The sequence below is a fragment of the Cnephaeus nilssonii genome (assembly GCF_951640355.1).
Source record: "Cnephaeus nilssonii genome assembly, chromosome: 2".
Classification (NCBI taxonomy): Eukaryota; Metazoa; Chordata; class Mammalia; order Chiroptera; family Vespertilionidae; genus Cnephaeus; species Cnephaeus nilssonii.
In genome coordinates, this window is record NC_137073.1 from 26,138,658 (window position 1) to 26,145,774 (window position 7,117).

General features: G+C 50.7%; 1 pseudogene across 1 annotated transcript; it reads left to right on the top strand.

The window, feature by feature from the left end:
* Positions 1-4,461: 4,461 nt before the first annotated feature.
* On the top strand, positions 4,462-5,032 carry LOC307106796 (high mobility group protein B1-like; annotated as a pseudogene). The gene has a single exon. The product of its transcript is annotated as a high mobility group protein B1-like (transcript).
* Positions 5,033-7,117: the final 2,085 nt, after the last annotated feature.

The window sequence follows — 7,117 nt, forward strand, 5'->3', positions numbered from 1 at the left end:
ATTGTTGTCTTGGCTCTTGTCATTTTTTCATTTGACAATCTAAGGCAGGCGTCCTCAAACTACGGCCCGCGGGCCACATGCGGGTGTTTTTGCCGTTTTGTTTTTTTACTTCAAAATAAGATATGTGCAGTGTGCATAGGAATTTGTTCATAGTTTTTTTAAAACTATAGTCCGGCCCTCCACCGGTCTGAGGGACAGTGAACTGGCCCCCTGTTTAAAAAGTTTGAGGACCCCTGATCTAAGGGGAAAGAGGTCAGTGCCCCTGTGTTTTAAAAATTCCTGTGGCACACCAGTTGAAAATCACTGGACTGGGTGGAGGGTGTGAGAGAAGTTAAATAAGATGACGTTGAAGGCAAGTTTGGGGTTCCACTAAGAAATGTATGTCTCCCAGAGACATAGACTTCCTCGCCTTGCAAATCTCCATCAGCTGAGTAAAAACAGTCACAGCTTCATGGCTGCAAAGCTGACTTTTGTTTCCATGTGAACTGCTCTTAAAAAGATCCGATGCAGATCCAGAAGATCAGGGGCAGGTCAAGTAACTTATTTGCTTGAAACAGGCTACCAAACACAAAACATATGAGGGACAGTAAACCTATATTTTCACATCGGTCTCCTCAGCCCTGCTTTCTCATCGGTGCCCTTTCCTTGGCCTCTTCTCTTGGGCCTGCGAGGGCTCTTCTCAGGCTTGTTAAGGGGAGGTGTGGGTGGAAGAGAGAGCTGGCCTGTGGCTCCTCATGGCCCCATCGCAGCCACTTTCCTGTGTTCTGGGACACCTGAAATCGGGTGGCTGTCACGTGGCCAGCTGTCGGGGAAGCTCAGCCGTGCTCTGCTGAGGGTCTGATTTGTGAGACAGACTGAAATCAGACAGAGCCCTTGGGGTCCCAGTGGGTGGGGTTCTGGCTCCCTGTGCTGCTGGCAGTGCCATCTGGCTGTCCTGGAGGCGCGGAGGGGTGTGGCCTCCACCTGGATAGTGTCTGAGGGAAGAGCTGGCAGAGAGCTGGGAGGCTGTCTGGCTGGTAGTTCTTGGGGAAAGATGCTGGTTCAGAGAGTGCTGGGGAGGCGTGGCCAGCTACTCCCAGGGTTCTTGGCAACTCTGTCAGAAGGCTGTTCCCAGACCCCCTCTGCTGATCCCTCCTCCTCTTCCCTCGTTATCCCCTCACTGCATCTCTGAGGGGCCTGAGACTTTCCCACCAGGACGTGGTGTAGAACAGAATCTAGGTCAGCTCTGTGCACTGTGGGTCAGATCATTTGAGAGTGAAAAGCAGCTTGTCTGAGCCTGCTCAGCCTCCATCACAGAATACCACTGTCTAGGTGGTTTAAGCAACAGACATTGAATACTCACAGTTCTGGAGGCTGGAAGTCCAAGACCAGGTTGCCAGGTAACTTCATTTCTAGTGAGAACTCTCTTCCTGGCTTGTAGATGCCCACCTTTTTACTGTGCCCTCACAGGGCTGAGAGATCTCTCTCTTTCCATCTTCTTAAAAGGTCATCAATCCCATCATGAGGCCCCATCCTCGAGGCCTCATTTAACCCTAATCTCCTATAGCTTCGTCTCCAAACACTGTTACATTGGGGGTTAGGGCGTTAACATATGAATTTTGGGGAGGAGGCACATTCAGTTCATAACACAGCTCCTTAACTCTGCCCTGTCCTATGTGCAAGGAGCTGCCAGTCTGGAGGCCTAATGTCTTGATAAGATATGAGGGGAACTTTCCATAATATTCACCCAAAAAGTATGGGCCCTGCAGAGGTCATTCTATCCAGGCCCAAGACCTCAGGCTGTCGAAACCAAGGCCAAGGTCAGGGAGGGAGGCAGGAGTCTACAAGGTTATTAGGGGAGAGGCCGGAACCCAATGGAGCCTTGAGGAATGAGAGGGCTTGGAGGCAGAGGGAGGGGCATTGTGGGCAGGAAGCGGCCAGGTAAAGGCCTGGAGTGGCAGTCGGGGTGGAGGTGTAGAAGCTGGTTTGTATGAACACGTAGTGTCAAATAGAGACCCACTGTGCAGGGACAAGCGTTGGATGCTTTCCTGTACCAGGCTTGTCCTGTTCTCCATTCTGGCGGGCTTTGGGTGTGGTCAGGAGCAGAGGAGTGAGAGCCAGAGGCAAGGGTTTCAATCCTGGCTCGGACTCTTTTTCAGCCATGTGACCTGGGGCAAACCATTGAGTTTTCAGAGCCTCAGGTTCCTCACTAGTAAAATGGGGGAAAAGATCCTTATGCCTCATGTGCTCTCCTGTGTGCCTTAGGTAATGCTGGATGAGCAAGTGCCTGGTGATCAGTAAAGACAGCCAGCCATATCTTCTGAGCATCTATTATGTGTCCCAAAACCAGTTGCTGGGGCCCGCAGAAGAGTCTTGGGTGGGTGGCGGATGAATGGGCTGGTGGGCTCCTGGCTGGAGCCTCAGGCCTCCACTGCCACTCGCCTGCCCTGGCTCGGCCAAGTCTCTCTGGTCCATTTGCCTCTCTGGGGCACCTGCTGATCCTCGCACGATTGGAGTCACTTTGTGGGTGCCGTTTCCTCTCTGTGGAGGCCATGGGTGGCTTTGATAGGTCTAGCCATCCTCAGGCTGTCCATTGGCATGGGAGAGTGAGGCTTATTACTGTCAGTCCAACAAGTCTATCCATCCATCCCATCCACCCACCCATCCATCCTAAGCCTTAAGGAATTTCAGCTTGGAAAGGACTCCCTTTTAAAAAAAAAATTTTTTTTTTTTTAAAATTGATTTCAGAGAGGACGGGAGAGGGAGAGAGAGATAGAAACATCCATGATGAGAGAATCATGGATTGGCTGCCTCCTGCACCCCTCTCCCCCTCCACTGGGGATCAAGCCCACAACCCAGGCATGTGCCCTTGACTGGAATCGAACCTGGGACCCTTCAGACCGAAGGCCGTTGCTGTATCCATTGAACCAAACCGGCGAGGGGAGGACTCCCTTTTTTTTGTAAACAGAGACTGAGCCTGAAAAGGGGAACATTTCTCAGCATCAATGACAGGTCCTGTGCCAGGGATTCAGGGCTGGGTCAGATTTGTCTCTGTCCCCAGGGATCAGGCCTGATATGACTTCTCCTGAACCTCCTGAACTCCTGAGCTCTCTTACCCATCTCCACTGGTATCCCAGCCCAGGCCACCACTAGCAGAAAGGTTAACCATAGCACTGCCACTGCATTCAGAGAGAGGGCACCCTTCTTCCCTCCACTGACCATGGGCTTCAGCTGCCAGCCAGCCAGGGGGTGAGCTCCAAAGCACAGGCTAGAGCCTGCCTTCTGGGTCACTCTTGCTACCGACTCTCCTAGTTTGTGTTCCTTGGAAACCACTCAGAAATGGAGATTCACTTGCAGGAAGTTGACTGGATCGGGGAGCTACATCCATGAAGGAGTGAGAGGCAGCATTAGGTGAAGCGAATAGTCGGACTATGATGAGGTGGTAGATGAGGTTTCAGCTAACCCAACTGGGAGCTCTGAAGCTGGGAAAGACCTTCCACTTGGTGCCCACCACTGACCGGTCCTCGGGTGTGGACTGCTCCCTGGAGGTGTGACCTTGGGTGAGGCAGCTCCCTTTGGCCGAGGGAGATTTCTGGGGAGGACTCAGTGGTGAGCCATAAGGAGTCAACACTCTTGGCCATCGGGGAGTGGTCTGTGCAGCACCACGAGGTGGCCACCACATCCACTGTCCTTCAAGGTCACTGTCTGTGACATAGAATGAACTAGTGATGGGTCCCTGGACCCTGTGTGCCCAGGACCCTCCCTTCTGGTACAACAACCCTCTCCGTGCCTGTGGTGGCGGCTGCTCGTCTTCCATGTTGACTCCCTGGCCAGAGTTGACTCGCTCAGAGGAGGGCAGCTCACTGGGGCCGGCCCATTGTCATACCTGTCTTTATGGCCACGGGTGAATGGCCAGTTATAGGCACCTGCACTAACCTGGTGCAAATAATTTCCCCAGGTGGTGAGGATGTTTCTATGTGGAACAGACCGTATTAATCAACACTTCCTGAGGATGGGTGGCCTCTATGGGAATCTTGGGAACTTTGAAGCCTGGGCAAAAGGTCAGCTGCGGTGGGAGAGGTGGATCTGTTGTGCAGAGGAAAAAAGATGGAAGACAGGGACCCATGAGCCTGGTGAGCTCCAGGGCCCTGGTTTTAGTTGTTGCTAAAGCTCACCCTCTTCCCTGCCTTTCCCGTTTTAATAAATCCCCCTTTTTGTTTAAGTCAGTTTGAATCAGGTTCACCCTTTTGTCAACTTTATAAAGTTCCAACTTCACAAACTCCTCTAGGCCGGCTCTAGAGGTCACAGCTGGGGGGCCCAAGGGCTGTGTTCCAGCCTTCAACTATATTTTGTTGGGTTGGTATGGTGTTTAAAAAAAATCTAGTTTCAGTAATACATTGAGCTCCATAAAGATAGTGCTGGGGCAAATGCAAGCTGGAGGGGCACTGGGCTACTGAGGAAAGATAATTAAATAAGGGCAAAGGTAATCCTAAGAAGCCGAGAGGCAAAATGTCATCATATGCTTTTTTGTGTGTGCAAACTTGCCGGGAGGAGCATGAGAAGAAGCACCCAGATGCTTCAACTTCTAAGAGTTTTCTAAGAAGTGCTCAGAGAGGTGGAAGACCATGTCTGCTAAGGAGAAAGGAAAATTTGAAGACAGGGCAAAGGCAGACAAGGCCCGTTATGAAAGAGAAGTGAAAAGTTATATCCCACCTAGAGGGGAACAAAAAAGAAGTTCAAGGGTCCCTAAGAGGCTTCCTTCAGCCTTTTTCTTCTTTTGTTCTGAATATGGTCTAAAAATCAAAGGACAGCATCCTGGCGGGTCCATTGGTGATGCTGCCAAGAAGCTGGGCGAGATGTGGAGTCACTGCTGCAGATGACAAGCAGCCAGATGAGAAGATGGCTAAGCTGAAGGAGAATATGAAAAGGAGATTGCTGCACACTAAGCTAAAGGAAAGCCTGAGGCAGCAAAGAAGGGGGTCGTCAAGGCTAAAAAATACAAGGCTAGAAAAAGAAGAAAGAGGAGGAAGATGAAGAAGATGATGAAGAATAAGTTGATTCTGGCGCAGTTTTTTTTTCCTTGTCTATAAAGCATTTAATATCACTGTATACAACTCATTTCTTTTAAAGAAAAAAAATTGAACTATAAGGCTGTGTAATACTTGTTTTTAAATTGCACCATGTCTTTTTTTTTTTTTTTTTGTATAGTTGCCACACTACTGAATGTGTCTGTGGACAGCCCTGTCCTGGTGGTATTTTCAATAGCCACTAACCTTGCCTGGTACAGGATGGGGGTTGTAAATTGGCATGGAAATTTAAAGCAGGTTCTTGCTGGTGCCCAGCACAAATTCATTATGGGGATAGTATTTTCTCATCTTCACTCGTCTCTGATGCACCTTACACGGAATAATCGTTCGTTATTATAGACTACAACTCTATAATTAAAAAAAAAAGCCATAGCTATTCTGTTGACATTCTGAATGCTTCTAAGTAAATATAATTTTTTTTAAATTACAGAAATCCAGTTGTAATCATTTAATAATTGGGAATTTACATAGCATCTGGCCTTTTGGAAATAGTTGGTGCATGTAAGATAAGGAACAGCCAGCCCACCTTTCAGTGGGCCAAGCACTCCAGTTTGCCACCGACCTCGCCATTCCCTGTTGCTTTTCATTTCTTCCTTTTTCTTCATTCACATCACCTGCCTGTGCTCTGCAGGCATCTTGGTTTGTGGATCCTGTTTTATACAGGTTCCTGAATTGTATGGCCCTTTCCAACTTCAGGTTCCCAGAGGAAACAGATACTGCACATTGGAGAGGGAACAAGTAAAGTAGGCGAGAACTCTAGGGAAGCCTAAGGCCCTCTGAAATCCCAAAGATGTACAGATGTCAATCATCATCATCATTATCCTCCTATCTAATAAAAGAGTAATATGCAAATTGACCATCACTCCAAACACACAAGATGGCTGCCCCCATGTGGTCAAAGATAGCTGCCCCCATGTGGACACAAGATGGCCACCACAAGATGGCCAGCAGGGGAGGGTAGTTGGGAGGGACCAGGCCTGCAAGGGAAGGCAGTTGTGGGTGATCAGGCCAAAAGGGGAGGGCAGTTGGGAGGGATCAGGCCTGCAGGGGAGAGCAGTTGGGGGGGGGACCAGGCCTGCAAGGGAGGGCAGTTGGGGGCTATCAAGCCTGCAGGGGAGGGCAGTTGGGGGCGATCAAGCCTGCAGGGGAGGGCAGTTAGGGGTGACCAGGCCGGCAGAGGAGGGAAGTTGGGGGTGACCGGGCCTGCAGGGAAGGGCAGTTGGGGGGGACCAGGCCTGCAGGGGAGGGCAGTTGGGGGTGACCAGGCCTGCAGGGGAGGGCAGTTGGGGGGGACCAGGTCGGCAGGGGAGGGCATTAGGGGTGACCAGGCCAGCAGGGTAGGGCAGTTAGGGGCAATCAGGCTGGCAGGGGAACAGTTAGGCATCAATCAGGCTGGCAGGGGAGTGGTTAGGGGGTGATCAGGCTGGCAGGCAGAAGCGGTTAGGGGCAATCAGGAAGGCAGGCAGGCGAGCAGTTGGGAGCCAGCAGTCCTGGATTGTGAGAGGGATCCCAGATTGGAGAGGGTGCAGGCTGGGCTGAGGGACACCCCCCGCCCCCCGTGCACGAATTTTGTGCACCGGGCCTCTAGTTATTAATAATAACTGAAGGGCAGGAGACAAGGAACTTAGGCCCCAATGCACAGTCCCTCACCCCCATCCCCACGCCCAGAAGGGTACTTACACCATCGCGGTGGCATTTATCACTGGCATTAGCAGGTATTACTAAACTGTGTCAACTTGGAAATGCAAAATGTTTACCAAATGAACTAAAATGAACTGACAGAAATGATATCTAGGCACTGTCTACCTTTAGCTGTATTTTTCTAGAAACTGTAATGGCATTTCTCCAGGGCCCAGAGTCGACGAAGAAGGAAAGAAATGAGTCCTCTGGCTAGTGGAAGGAGTGACTTGTTATTCCAGCCGATACCTTCTTTGTCCCGTTGTCCCCCTGCCACTGCTGACGCGCAGTCTTAGGCCTTGGAGACTGCACATTGCTGGCCAGCGCTTTTCCCTGGGCACGTTTATGAAAAGGAGGATGACGTTTCTCTCCCT